Genomic DNA, 15,084 nt, shown 5'->3' with positions numbered 1-15,084 from the left:
GGACTTTCGATGGAAAATATAGCAGAGACGTATTGTGTCATACAACATAACACCACATTCTTGTACCTGAGCAGAAAGAAAGAGAATACATCAGCAGATTCATTGACCTTGTAGTACTTCTCTCTGTTGGGATCTAAACATTTCTCCTTTCACAAATAACATACCAATGCGTTGTGTTTTTTTGCATCGTCCAATTTGCTAGATACAAACAATGCGTTGATTTAGGACACTGAGACAGCATGAATAGATGAGAAATTTTCTCCACGGTTTCCTTTTAGATGCTCCAGCGTCCTATACATAGCACTCAGCCATATACAATGCCCATATTTGGTCAATGCAACCTGTGCTCTGGTGTAGACTTAGCAGTATTTCTTTCTGAAGTGTTCTGGTCAGACATGCAAGAAATAGCTTGCAGCAAGTTGTGAGCACCGCAGTTTAATATGATCGAATTACTTATGTAGATGTCTATACTACTGTAATTATAAAGACAAGTCATTGTTTAAAGTTGTTGCCAAAAATCTTGAAAAGTTCTTGACTAATTTACTTCAAATTTTTACATGTAACTCTGATGAACGGTCACAGGAACAAAGGCAAAATCTTTTCTGTGTGCGTGTGTGTATGTGTGTGTGTGTGTGTGTGTGTGTGTGTGTGTGTGTGTGTGTGTGTTTGTTTTGTTTGTAAATGTATATGTACAATATAAGATGAAAACACTTTTAGCAAAAGTCTCGAAAAGTTCTTCATATTTTTACATGATATTCTAATAAAAGTTCAGACAGGCATGCACTATATATTCTTTCAATATTTACGGTATATAAATATATAAATAAAACCTATACTACTATATAAAGACAATTCATTGTTTAACATTGTTAGCAAATATCTGGAAGAGTTTGTGACTTACTTCAGGTTTTTACATCATTTGCGAAAAAGTTTGGCAGATATAAGCTACACATTTTAATGTATATATAGGGTGGTCCATTGATAGTGACCGGGCCAAATATCTCACGAAATTAGCATCAAACGAAAAAACTACAAAAGAACGAAACTCGTCTAGCTTGAAGGAGGAAACCAGGTGGCGCAACGGTTGGCCCGCTAGATGGCCACAGGTCAAACGGATATCAACTGCGTTTTTTAAAATAGAAACCCCCATTTTTTTTACATATTCGTGTAGTATGTAAAGAAATATGAATGTTTTAGTTGGACCACTGATTTCGCTTTGTGATAGATGGTGCTGTAATAGTCACAAAAGTATAAGTACGTGGTATCACGTAACATTCCGCCAGTGCGGACGGTATTTGCTTCATGACACATTACCCGTGTTAAAATGGACCTTTAACAATTGCGGAAAAGGTCGATATCGTGTTGATGCATGGCTATTGTGATCAAAATGCCCAACGCGAGTGTGCTATGTATGCTGATCGGTATCCTGGACGACATCATCCAAGTGTCCGGACCGTTCGCCGGATAGTTACGTTATTTAAGGAAACAGGAAGTGTTCAGCCACATGTGAAACGTCAACCACGACCTGCAACAAATGATGATGCCCAAGGAGGTGTTTCAGCTGCTGTCGCGGCTAATCCGCAAATCAGTAGCAGGCAAATTGCGCGAGAATCGGGAATCTCAAAAACGTCGGTGTTAAGAATGCTACATCAACATCGACTGCATCCGTACCATATTTCTATGCACCAGGAATTGCATGGCGACGACTTTGAATGTCGTGTACAGTTTTGCCACTGGCCACAAGAGAAATTACGGGACGATGACAGATTTTTTGCACGCGTTCTATTTAGCGGCGAAGCGTCATTCACCAACAGCGGTAACGTAAAGCGGCATAATATGCACTATTGGGCAACGGAAAATCCACAATGGCTGCGACAGGTGGAACATCAGCGACCTTGGCGGGTTAATGTATGGTGCGGCATTATGGGAGGAAGAATAATTGGCCCCCATTTTATCGATGGCAATCTAAATGGTGCAATGTATGCTGATTTCCTACGTAATGTTCTACCGATGTTACTACTAGATGTTTCACTGCATGACAGAATGGCGATGCACTTCCAACATGATGGATGTCCGGCACACAGCTCACGTGCGGTTGAAGCGGTATTGAATAGCATATTTCATGAGAGGTGGATTGGTCGTCGAAGCACCATGGCCCTCACGTTCACCGGATCTGACGTCCCCGGATTTCTTTCTGTGGGGAAAGTTGAAGGATATTTGCCATCGTGATCCACCGACAACGCCTGACAACATGCGTCAGCGCATTGTCAACGCATGTGCGAACAGTACAGAAGGCGAACTACTCGCTGTTGAGAGGAATGTCCTTACACATATTGCCAAATGCATTGAGGTTGACGCACATTTTTATTAAAATATTCTGTAAAAAGAAAAATAAATCAGTCAAGAACTTTTCGAGATTTTATCTTTTATATATATACGCTTTAATACAATACTCTAATGAACATTCAGACGGATACAGTCGATATTTTTTCAACAACAGTGTACAGGTTTTCTGTTAAGACAAACTGTGAGTATGCAATGCTGTGAAAATATATGGTTTCATTTTCTTTCTCCCACTCAGTTTTAACTACAATGCCAGGAATTATACAAATTGTTTCTCTTTTGTATATTTTTCCTTATATATAATTTTAAACAAAAATTGTATACACAAATATGTCATATTTTACTTTCTTCCTCTGAGTAATTTTTAATAGAAAACACAAAAGTTGTATTTATGGCTTATGACAGACTATTAATTACTGGACTAGAGAAACAAAATTATCTAATTAATGTTTCCATGAACGTTCCTGAAATCCTGGTACACACTGAAATCTCCACATCAAAATACCATAGCACACCATTAGAGGAGGGAAAACAAAATGGCGCTGCCTATTTGGTAGAGTGGAAATGGGCTTTTCTATTTTGTTTCAGTTGCTCTATTGGTGTGCTACTGCACTGTGAGTAGGAATTTCAATGTATCTCGGGACTACAGATACATACAGGTGTAAAAACAACACCTTAGTTATGTAACTTTATTTTTTAGATACGATAAATAAAACTTTATCACTACCTCTCATGTTCCTTACAGAACACTCAGACATATAAATTGTACTAACGTGAAATATCACACGCATTTTCAAACTGTTTCAGCTCCTCAGTTTCCTACGGCAGCATCACGTCACAAACAATAGTAGTCACTGTGCACTCATGAATGGATTTTCAGTAGGTTTTGGCATGTCCCGCGTGTAAAGAGAATGCTTCTCCAGTATGCACCACACGTCGTTAGCGGCAGAAATATACCAACCGGAAGTGCCACCGTTTGTAACATATGGAGTATCTGTCTCATCATGATCTCTGCACATGGAAAGAAATAAACGGGTAAATAGACGTGACAAGGAAGAATACAAATGTTATTGCTATTTGCTTCACTCTCAGCAATTTAAGCTGTCCTCTTGAACTCCTGAAAATGAAGTCTTTCGCGACGCCACTGATATACAAAACATTCTCGTACTTCCGCTGTGGTGCCCTTATATAGCACACAGATTGGTCGGTAATTGCGTAATGTTGTCGCAGATGGTGTCAATGTCTGATTTGAGGCCGCCTCTGCTCCAGCCATAGCGCAAACATAGCGACGAATATCCCTGGCGCTTCTCTGCGTCGAAAACTCGCTTCCATGCACCACGAAGGTTATATCTGCGGGCATGGTTAAATATCTTCTCACACATTCTTATTTCTACAGCCTTCTTATTTAGAGAATGCCGGTATGCAAAAGCCTGACACAAAACTTTTGTTTCATCAAACAGAACCTGATGTCTGCTTGTAAAGCTGTGCTCAGGAGCTGTAGATTTCTCCTGTCCTAGATTGTTAATATGCCGTTGATGTTCTGTACAGTGGTTGGAAACGGTGAAAGTTAAATGACCGATGTAATGGCTTCCGCACTCACATGAGATGTTCTAAATCCCAGGGACCCCGGGGTCGAGATTGTCCTTAAAAGGGCGTAGCATCTCCTTTATCTTCTTAAAAGCGAAGACAGATCTCATATCTCGTCTTTCCAGGGCTCTGCCCATTTTGCCGGATGTAGCGCCGCAGAAAGGAAGGAATACAAAAGATGGCTCATCACACAAATTTTCAGCATTTTCACGTTTCCTTCACGCTGACTTCATATCACATGACCCATAGCCGTTCTTTCAGAAAACATATTCCAGATGATTAATTTCGGAATGCAGGTAGTTCTCGTTAGAAACTGTTTTTGGTCTGTATATCTGCGTATTTAAAACTTACCTCTTCTGGAATGGATGGTGGAAACCCTGACCGCTAAGATATATATCCGTGTGCATCGGCTTGTGGTACACTGAGTGGCAGAGACGTCCATCCAATTTTCGTTGTACCAAAATATCTGAAGATGGATGGCTTCCCTCATTATCTGTCACGACTCTGAATGCTTGGGTGCATACTGTTCATATGTTCATGGAAGTGCTCAAGAGCTTCTAACTCGTATGGCTAGCCACAAAAGTGTCATCAAGAAAACGAAAAAAAAATGAAGATGGACGTAGGGGAGCCAAATTTCATGCATGTTCCTCATAATGTCCCATAAAAAAGTTAGCCATTGCCGAAGACAATGGAGAACCCGTCATTTCATAAAACTTACCACCATACAAGAAGTAGTTGGTCATTATAACATGTCGGAACAACTTAATCGTTTCAGGTGGAAAATGCTCTTTTAATAGTTTTAATGAGTCCTCCATATGAACTTCTTTAAACAGTGAGACCGCATCCTGGTTAACTAAAATATCGCTTGGGCCAACTCTAGTCTGTTTAATTTTCTCAATGAACAGGAGTTATCAACTTAGTTAAATATTTGGCCAGCCAGTAGGTAGGACAACCAACAGTGCTAACAGTTGGCCTCAACGTAATACATCCTTTGTTGACTTTAGGTAATCTGTACAACTTAGGAGGTCTGGGAGCTTGTGCTCTAAGATTTTTGATGACACCCTCCAATAGACCTGGACCTCTAGCAGGAGCTCCACTGTTTTTCTGCCATATGACAGAGTTTGGTCCCGTTTTAGGCATCTGTACTTGCTATCACCCAACAATAATGCCACTCTGCTGTCATATTCAGGGTATTAAGAACAACGATGTCATTTCGCTTGTAAGCCAAAAGCACACAAGACCTTCGTCTTTTGGCAATACGGAGTCCCTCTTTCTTTGTTCTGCTGATGTTAGATTTTGGTGACTTGGCTGTGGCTAAAACACGACTGGTGGTAAGGTTTACCTCGTCGGCGTCATCTTGTGAGAGATGCCGCACCAGCCGTTCCACTCCACTAATGAACTCCATGATAGGTACAGTGCGTGGTGTAAGAGCGACAGTCAATCCTTTATTAAAGGCGGGGATGGCTCCTTCGTCCAGGTTCTTCTCCGACAGGCAGCGTGTCGTTCCATGAGCTGACAATCAGCTGTTCCTAACGAAGATGATAGAGGAACTTTCGAAAGCTCGAGGTTTTACCCTGAATTGATGTGACAAGAAATCCAAGAATGTTTTATACCTCTTAAGTTGCTACCTGATCACACACTCGGAAATGGCGAAATATTTGTGACAAGGAAGAATATGAATTTTATTGCAGCTCGTTTCGTTTGTAGCAATTTAAGATGTCCCATTAGGTTCCTGTCTAACTACACATTCAAATCGCCACATATTCGGAAACAAACAGCCAAATATTTATTTCATCCTTCGTTTTCTAATCTGAAGGAAATGTGAATAACATCGAGTATTGTGGAACACACATGTATTACATTCGTACGAAAGTTCCAAGTGTTTTCACGCTAAAATTAAAAAACAGAAATCTACAAATAGTGGGATGCGAACCTACTTTCTTTGACTCTGTAACTCATGACATTGTCCATTACGCAACCCCGAAGTCATGCGATCTTCGTTTTATGTCTTGCTTATCATAGTATCTCTTGAAGACTTATATCATTGATGTGTAATTAACTGACATTTAATGATGAGTGTGACGTGTTTCTGATAAATATTTAATGCTCTATTGTCTTGAAACACCCTACTGCAACTTATAATACAAAACACCAAAAAATTCCAAAATCAATATGGGACTGTCGAATCGAGTCAAAGATAGTACCAGTATGGTGTAATAGTCTCTTCCCCTAAACGGAAGTGGTATAATTCTGCCGTTGTGAACCTCTATGGAAATGCATCACAAGTTTATCAGCGTTTCCCAGTGTGTTTTCCAAACTTGCTGTTATGAGTGAGTTTCTTTTGACGAACACTGCAATTTTATTGTGTTCCCCCGGTGTGCATCCACAAGTGTCTCCTTAGGTCGTTGTGCCGCCTGAATCTCTTATGACACATTTCACAGCTGTATGGGAATTCGCCAGTGTGCACCCGTGAGTGCTGGTTCAAGTGGGTGCTTTGAGTGAATGCCCTGTCGCAAACGCTACAGACGTAGGGCCGTTCGCCAGTGTGCAGCCGCAAATGCTGCTTAAGCCCGCTACCTTGCGTGAATGTCTTGCTGCAAAAGCCACAGCTGTATGGGCGTTCACCAGTGTGCAGACGAAAGTGATCCTTCAAATTGCTACTCTTCCTGAATGTTTTGTGACACACGCAGCATAAATATAGACGTTTGCATCTATCCAGGTATGTGTGCTCCTGCAGTTCCTGCAACTGTGCAAACGTCCTTTTGCAGATGCCACATGTGTGCCCCAGATGCCTTGTGTCAATTTTATTCCAACATGATGCTTCCCGTTCGGTGATGCACTGAATCCCATTGCCTGTTGCTGCAGCCACAGAAACGTCGGTAACCAAGCTGCCACTGTCATCATTACTCTTGTCTTCCTCCGTGCCAATGGGGATCATACTGCAGAAAAGTGGAGAAAACTGTGTTAGGAACTATTGTCATAACAGTGCAACTACGGAAATAAAAAACATTAACAAATGCTCCAAGTGTCTCGAAACTTCCTTGATACTAGGTTATAAATTAGGAGCGCACTGCCCAATGCCTTGAATTAACATAATTTTTACATCTTTTTTAAGAGTCAATACACACACACACACACACACACACACACACACACACACACACACACAGAGAGAGAGAGAGAGAGAGAGAGAGAGAGAGAGAGAGAGAGAGAGAGAGAGAGAGAAAAGTTAATTTTAGGCATTACTTTAGGACACAAAAGGTGGTAATTTTGTCACAGAGACTTTCAAAGAAGTTGAGTGTAGGCAAAATTCACTGACAGTGGTATTGCTGCAAAGTGAAACACCTGGGTAACACAAAACCACAATCATTAATCCAGAGGACGTAAGAAATTAACTGTTAGGGACCACAGAATTCTAATACTTTCTAAGTGAACTTCTATATCAACGTCTTTACTCCACAAGTCACCTATGATACGTGCAGATACTTAACTTCAGGCATTCCTTTTGTTGTAGCTCATTGATATCTCAGGACATGTTAAGACTACTGTCATGGCTTTCCTACTGCACGGAACTAAAAAAATAATGAGCTTATTTGCTTAGACTACTATAAACGATGCCACATCCATCATGGAACAGTGGACAAAAACGTTTACAGAGCGGTGGACGGCTGAAAAGCTGTTGCTCAAGTCAATCCTGTGAATACTTTGCAGATACCTGGAGAAAACTGTTCAAATGACAACAGGTGGTCAGAAACGATTAATCAGTCTTAAAAGGAAAATCAGCAGCAACAATAGTCTTCTGCTCCACACTCTACAGCTTAGTAGAAAAATTTAGACTTTTATGTGTTCCATACATCTTAATTACAAGTTTCAGTTGCTGATTGTTTGATACATTAGTTCATACATTACTGCCCAGCACATAATTATAAATTGGGCTTTACTATCACTATATAGTTATAATTATAGCATGAGAAGTAATGAACAAAACGTGACTGTTAGCTTTAGTAATTTCTACAGCCGCCTCAACCGATATAATATTGAGCACCAGTTTGGTCAAAGAAAAATGGGTTCCCTTCTGATGCTATTAATCACTAGCTAATAATTAACACAACATACGATCCATTCGAAAAATGATCACAGGTAACCTTCAAGCTATTTATTTCGCTACAGCACGTCGCACACTATTTTTCTTTATGTTGTTGTTGTTGTGGTCTTCAGTCCTGAGACTGGTTTGATGCAGCTCTCCATGCTACTCTATCATGTGCAAGCTTCTTCATCTCCCAGTACCTACTGCAACCTACATCCTTCTGAATCTGCTTAGTGTATTCATCTCTTGGTCTCCGTCTAGGGTTTTTAACCTCCACACTGCCCTCCAATACTAAATTGGCGATCCCTTGATGCCTCAGAACGCGTCCTACCAATCGATCCCTTCTTCTGGTCAAGTTGTGCCACAAACTTCTTTTCTCCCCAATCCTATTCAATACTCCCTCATTAGTTATGTGATCTACCCATCTAATCTTCAGCATTCTTCTGTAGCACCACATTTCGAAAGCTTCTACTGTCTTCTTGTCCAAACTATTTATCGTCCATGTTTCACTTCCATAAATGGCTACACTCCATACAAATACTTTCAGAAATGACTTCCTGACACTTAAATCTATACTCGATGTTAACAAATTTCTCTTCTTCAGAAACGCTTTCCTTGCCATTGCCAGTCTACATTTTATATCCTCTCTACTTCGACCATCATCAGTTATTTTGCTCCCCAAATAGCAAAACTCCTTTACTACTTTAAGTGTCTCATTTCCTAATCTAATTCCCTCAGCATCACCTGACTTAATTCGACTACATTCCATTATCCTCGTTTTGCTTTTGTTGATGTTCATCTTATATCCTCCTTTCAAGACGCTATCCATTCCGTTCAACTGCTGTTCCAAGTCCTTTGCTGTCTCTGACAGAATTGCAATGTCACCGGCGAACCTCAAAGTTTTTATTTCTTCTCCATGGATTTTAATACCAACTCCGAATTTTCTTTTGTTTCCTTTACTGCTTGTTCAATATACAGATTGAATAACATCGGGAGAGGTTACAACCCTGTCTTACTCCCTTCCCAACAACTGCTTCCCATTCATGTCCCTCGACTCTTATAACTGCCATCTGGTTTCTGCATTATACATAGCCTAATCTGCTGTTTGAATATGTGAGAGTCAAGTGGACAGCACAGTCTCTTTGACCCTAACTTTAAGCTGTGCAAGTAACTGGTCCTATATTTCCAAGTTTTCTGCATTTCTATGTCATACCAAACAAATAACTGGCCCTTAATGATTACCTTCTTTCTGAGGCAACATGTATTTACATACAACATTCATATATTGCGTCATCTGAAGTTTCTTCTGGTACCAACATTCAGTGCCACACATCAACCACTTCCCACTTCGAAAAAGATAGGGCCCATGGATGAGAAGACAGGACTGGCTGAAAGAGTTACTTTCAGTACTCCTTGAACATTGCCTAATACACGAAATTTTGAGCAGAAAATTCTCGTCCACCAAGTGAAGGCCTTAACACTACAATTACTCATAGATAACTTATTCCCCTTTTTTAAAATATTTGCCAACCTAGTACAGATATCATTTATTCAAAATCCCTCTACTTTCAACCCAGTATCTCCCAGAGATCTATTTTTATACTCTACTGCTTTTTATTTTATTACTAATAAAGAGTTAACTTATACTGAATTCCAATTACTATATTAGAAACCTGTGTTATTGACAGTAATTGTTATAAATTTTTATCAGTGAACATGCAAACAATGAGATTTTTCTTATATTTTAAAATGAGATCACAATTTCCGCAAATGCAGCACCTAATTTTTTTATACCGTTTCTATGTCTATCAATTGCTGCTTAGTGTTTGTTGACTGTGGTTGTGTAGGAAGAGGTTTGTAAAATAATAATGCAACTAAATAATTTGCCATTATTGGCCGACATTGTTTTTTAGTAAATGTAAATACAAATGATCTATTTTTATGTCACTGGGAGGAAACAGTACCGTCTGCTGACACAACTTTAATAAAAGCAACCCAATAATAGTATTCAGTTCTAGTTGTGAATTGGTCAGTGAAGTTTACTTTATTCAGTGTAGCACAATAAAATACAGAAAATACAAGGAAGCAAATAACATAGTTTTCTAAGCCATTACAATGGATGAAATTTTAGACACTATAAATGAGATAATTTTGAAGTAGTGACTGAAGAAGACAATGAAAATGTAGGTGTGAAGTTGTTCCTTTAGAGACTGGTGCTTTGAAATATGAAGATGAGGCAGATGATGGTGCAACAGGTACTGTGAATGTTCTGGTTGTTCTTGGACAGGTGGAACTTCATTTTCTAAGTACTGAAAATACATGTTTGGGGATTGTGGGTAATGAAATAACGAGTGCTGATGATACAGTAAACTCACGAAAACAGAACAAACTTTGCAGCCAACTGCCAATTTGCAGTAAAATGAAGCCAATACATACTGCGACTCCTAAAAATTATGTTTCAGCTGATTAAGTTCCACAGGGTGTTACAAAAATGTACGGCCAAACTTTCAGGAAACATTCCTCACACACAAATAAAGAAAATGTGTTATGTGGACATGTGTCCAGAAACGCTTAATTTCCATGTTAGAGCTCATTTTAGTTTCGTCAGTATGTACTGTACTTCCTCGATTCACCGCCAGTTGGCCCAATTGAAGAAAGGTAATGTTGACTTCGGTGCCTGTGTTGACATGCGACTCATTGCTCTACAGTACTAGCATCAAGCACATCAGTACGTAGCATCAACAGGTTAGTGTTCATCACGAACGTGGTTTTGCAGTCAGTGCAATGTTTACAAATGCGGAGTTGGCAGATGCCCATTTGATGTATGTATTAGCACGGGGTAATAGCCGTGGCGCGGTACGTTTGTATCGAGACAGATTTCAAGAAAGAAGGTGTCCCGAGAGGAAGACGTTCGAAGCAATTGATCGGCGTCTTAGGGAGCACGGAACATTCCAGCCTATGACTCGCGACTGGGGAAGACCTAGAACGACGAGGACACCTGCAATGGACGAGGCAATTCTTCGTGCAGTTGACGATAACCCTAATGTCAGCGTCAGAGAAGTTGCTGCTGTACAAGGTAACGTTGACCACATCACTGTATGGAGAGTGCTACGGGAGAACCAGTTGTTTCCGTACCATGTACAGCGTGTGCAGGCACTATCAGCAGCTGATTGGCCTCCACGGGTACACTTCTGCGAATGGTTCATCCAACAATGTGTCAATCCTCATTTCAGCGCAAATGTTCTCTTTACGGATGAGGCTTCATTCCAACGTGATCAAACTGTAAATTTTCACTATCAACATGTGTGGGCTGAAGAGAATCCGCACGCAATTGTGCAATCACGTCATCAACACAGATTTTCTGTGAACGTTTGGGCAGGCATTGTTGGTGATGTCTTGATTGGGCCCCATGTTCTTCCACCTTCGCTCAATGGAGCACGTTATCATGATTTCATACGGGATACTCTACCTGTGCTGCTATAACATGTGCCTTTACAAGTACGACACAACATGTGATTCATGCACAATGGAGCTCCTGCACATTTCAGTCGAAGTGTTAGTACGCTTCTCAACAACAGATTCGGAGACCGATGGATTGGTAGAGGCGGACCAATTCCATGGCCTCGGCGCTCTCCTGACCTCAGCCCTCTTGACTTTCATTTGTGGGGGCATTTAAAAGCTCTTGTCTACGCAACCCCGGTACCAAATGTAGAGACTCTTCGTGCTCGTATTGTGGACGGCTGTGATACAATACGCCATTCTCCAGGGCTGCATCAGCGCATCAGGGATTCCATGAGACGGAGGGTGGCTGCATGCATCCTCGCTAACGGAGGACATTTTGAACATTTCCTGTAACAACGTGTTTGAAGTGACGCTGGTACGTTCTGTTGCTGTGTGTTTCCATCCCATGATTAATGTGATTTGAAGAGAAGTAATAAAATGAGCTCTAACATCGAAAGTAAGCGTTTCTGGACACATGTCCACATAACATATTTTCTTTATTTGTGTGTGAGGAATGTTTCCTGAAAGTTTGGCCGTGCCTTTTTGTAACACCCTGTATAAGAAATGAAAAACGAAATAAAGGATCTCATGCAATTTGAAGTTGGGAAAAATATCTTGAGTTTCAATAATGCGTTTGATAATACTGTAAGAGAATCAGTGTTATATGGAAGTTATTCTAATAGTATATATGACTTCTCTTTTGACAGTGAAGACGTGAGAACATTCCTAGGCTTACTACTTTCGTCACGGTACCACAGACTTCCATTGGAAACACATTATTGTCTGAAGACGATGACTTACGACTGGAAATCGTCAGAAAAGCTATCTCGCGAAATAGATATCAGCAGATAAGAGCTCTAATTCACTTGAATGATAGTGATCAAGCTCAAAACAACAATCATGATAGAGGGTTCAAGGTCAGATCAGCAAGTAAAAAGATGAACGAGTCCTTCCAACAGTTTTGATACTCCTTAGGAAAACTTGAGTGTCTATGAAATGGTTGTGAAGTATTATGACCATCACACACTAAACCAGTTCATTTGAGGCAATCCATTTAGATTTGGCTATAAACTATGCGCACTGTGTGATTATAATGATTACTGTTTCAATTTTAATTTTGATTGTGGCAAGGAAGTGACAAATAAAAATACTGACCTTGGTGTTGGATCTAAGGTAGTGCTAAATATGCTTGACCGTAGGAGGGGTTGACTACAATGACTTGTCGGGAAATATGCCACTTCTTTACACGGCAAGATATGGTATTGGGCTCTCTTTGCAAGAACAATTGATATAGCTGTTGTGAATAGCTGGAACATATAGTGCATAGTACATGAAGCAATAATCCTGGATTTACTGGAATTCTGAAGATATCTTGCTGTTCAGTACCTGAAATCGCAGAGTGGGAAATCTCTATCAACACAAAGAGAGCATTCCATGAAGTGAGATATGATGGAAAGGACCGCGTTATGTCAACATAAAATTGCCAAATACGTCGCCAATTTGCTTGTTGCAAAGGCAGACTGACATTTTGTAAGAAACAGAATATTACACCTTGTTCGCAACAGCTTTGAACCTTACCACACAAAATAAGATGAAACAACATAAAAGAATAAACTGGTGGTTAGAACTGAAAATCATTGGTTTCTACAATTAGAGCTGTATGTAAAGTAAATTTTAAAAGTAATATAGCTTGTTCTTCTGAAACTGAGAGATATGTCTAATACAAAAACATAATAACAATGAATAATATATAGAGTAGATTTAATGTTTTTTAGTATTTGTAATTTACCTCTACAAATGAATAATGAAGAGAAATGCGAAAATCTAAATTTCTGAATAGACATCAGATACTATATCAGCCCAGCGATCTACGTATAGATCAGACAATTCTGTTCATCTGAGCACTTTAAAAAATAAATAAAGGATTGATTTATATTAGTTTACATCAATATATTATATAAACACAGAAAACATTGTCATTTGCAAAAAAAAAAGTTGGGAGATAATGGGTTAACAACAATTCTAAGTGCAGTTTTTAATTATTAGTTTCTTAGTATTAAACCCTATAGTTAGAACAACTGAGTAAAAATGTGGAGCTTTGAAATGACGTTGAATGGGCGTGTACAAATTTGCATTATGTGCACGAGGAGCAGATAGCCAGCTCAATTACAATAAAAATTATCGTACAATAAAATAGTAGCGGATGTTTCAGTCACAAACCTATAAGGAGCAGGTCAATTTTTGAACATCCTCAGACCCACATGCCATAATGGTAGACGATGGCAGTGAATGGAGTGGGTGATGTAATTCCACGAATGCCCAAGCAATTGACGTTTGTTGAATTACAACACCCGTTCCGTTCACCGCCACCACCGACCATCATCATATGACGGTCTGAAGATGGTCAAAATTTGACTGAAACCAGTTACCACCAACATAAGTGTTTTCGCCGTCGGACTGCTTGTGTCCATTTTTAAAGGGCCAAGAACGTTTCTATATGTTCCCGGAAATAGAGCTGATAATTAGGATACACGTGAGCCAGCACGCCATTCACGTCAGACAAGTTCGTGCTCACTGAGGTAAAGAACAAATAACACAACATCTGCAGGTAGGAAAACAGGCACGGATGGGAAAACATGTCACAATAATTTTGGCTGTCAATACTTGTATCACCGGCGCCTTATCCTGGATCGCCTTTGCTCCCAAACGGTCCACACTTCCACCCCACCAACAAAGCTACAGCTGCGATGAACGAAGGAGCCAAGGACTCAAAACCAAAGGCAGCGCCAGTCTCCTTGCAGAAAATCTCTAAGATGAACCAATAATTCCCCAGAAACAACACGCCACTACAAGGTAGACCTCACACCGAACAGGACTATCTCAATCGGTGCAAAATTCTCTCCACCAAAAACGCAAAAAATCTCGCCACCAGGCAATAGGGCTACTCCACATCAGTCAAAGTTGACGGTTCCAACAGTGCAGAACATAGCTCAAGAGGAAACACAGAAATCCTTCTGTTGGGCCTTAAAGCGCTGAATGTAGCACTATGTATACCGGATGTAACGATGCATTGAAACTACACTGTAGACACATATGTCACACATCCTGACATCGAATAGGAAGTCGACACGATCATAGTAAAACATTAACTGAAGGCATGCTGTAATCTAAAACGGTTCTCCACTCTAAAGGAATAAAACTCAAAGGAGAACCATACATGTGCTTGGTGATCAAAAACATCAATTTTGACGTAATGACAGTCGAAATGGAAATTTGTGGTAAGAACTGTGGGACCAAACTACTTAGGTCATCAGTCCCTAGGCTTACGCACAACTTAATCTAATTTAAATTGACTTATCCTAATCACAACACACATATCCATGCCCGAGGGAGGACTCGAACCTCCGATGGGGAGCGAAGTAGAGGAAAACGTCTCGAGACTCGGTTACAAATATGAACGGGCGGTCAGAGTTAGATCAAGAACCACGTCAGAATACACTCCATATATCAGAGTGCTCACCTGGGGTCAGGCCATAGCTGACAAGCACTTGTCCGAATACTTCCGA

Source organism: Schistocerca americana, chromosome 9 (assembly GCF_021461395.2).
Source record: "Schistocerca americana isolate TAMUIC-IGC-003095 chromosome 9, iqSchAmer2.1, whole genome shotgun sequence".
NCBI classification, from domain to species: Eukaryota; Metazoa; Arthropoda; class Insecta; order Orthoptera; family Acrididae; genus Schistocerca; species Schistocerca americana.
The sequence above is the reverse complement of the archived record's forward strand: the minus strand, read 5'-3'. Positions refer to the sequence as shown.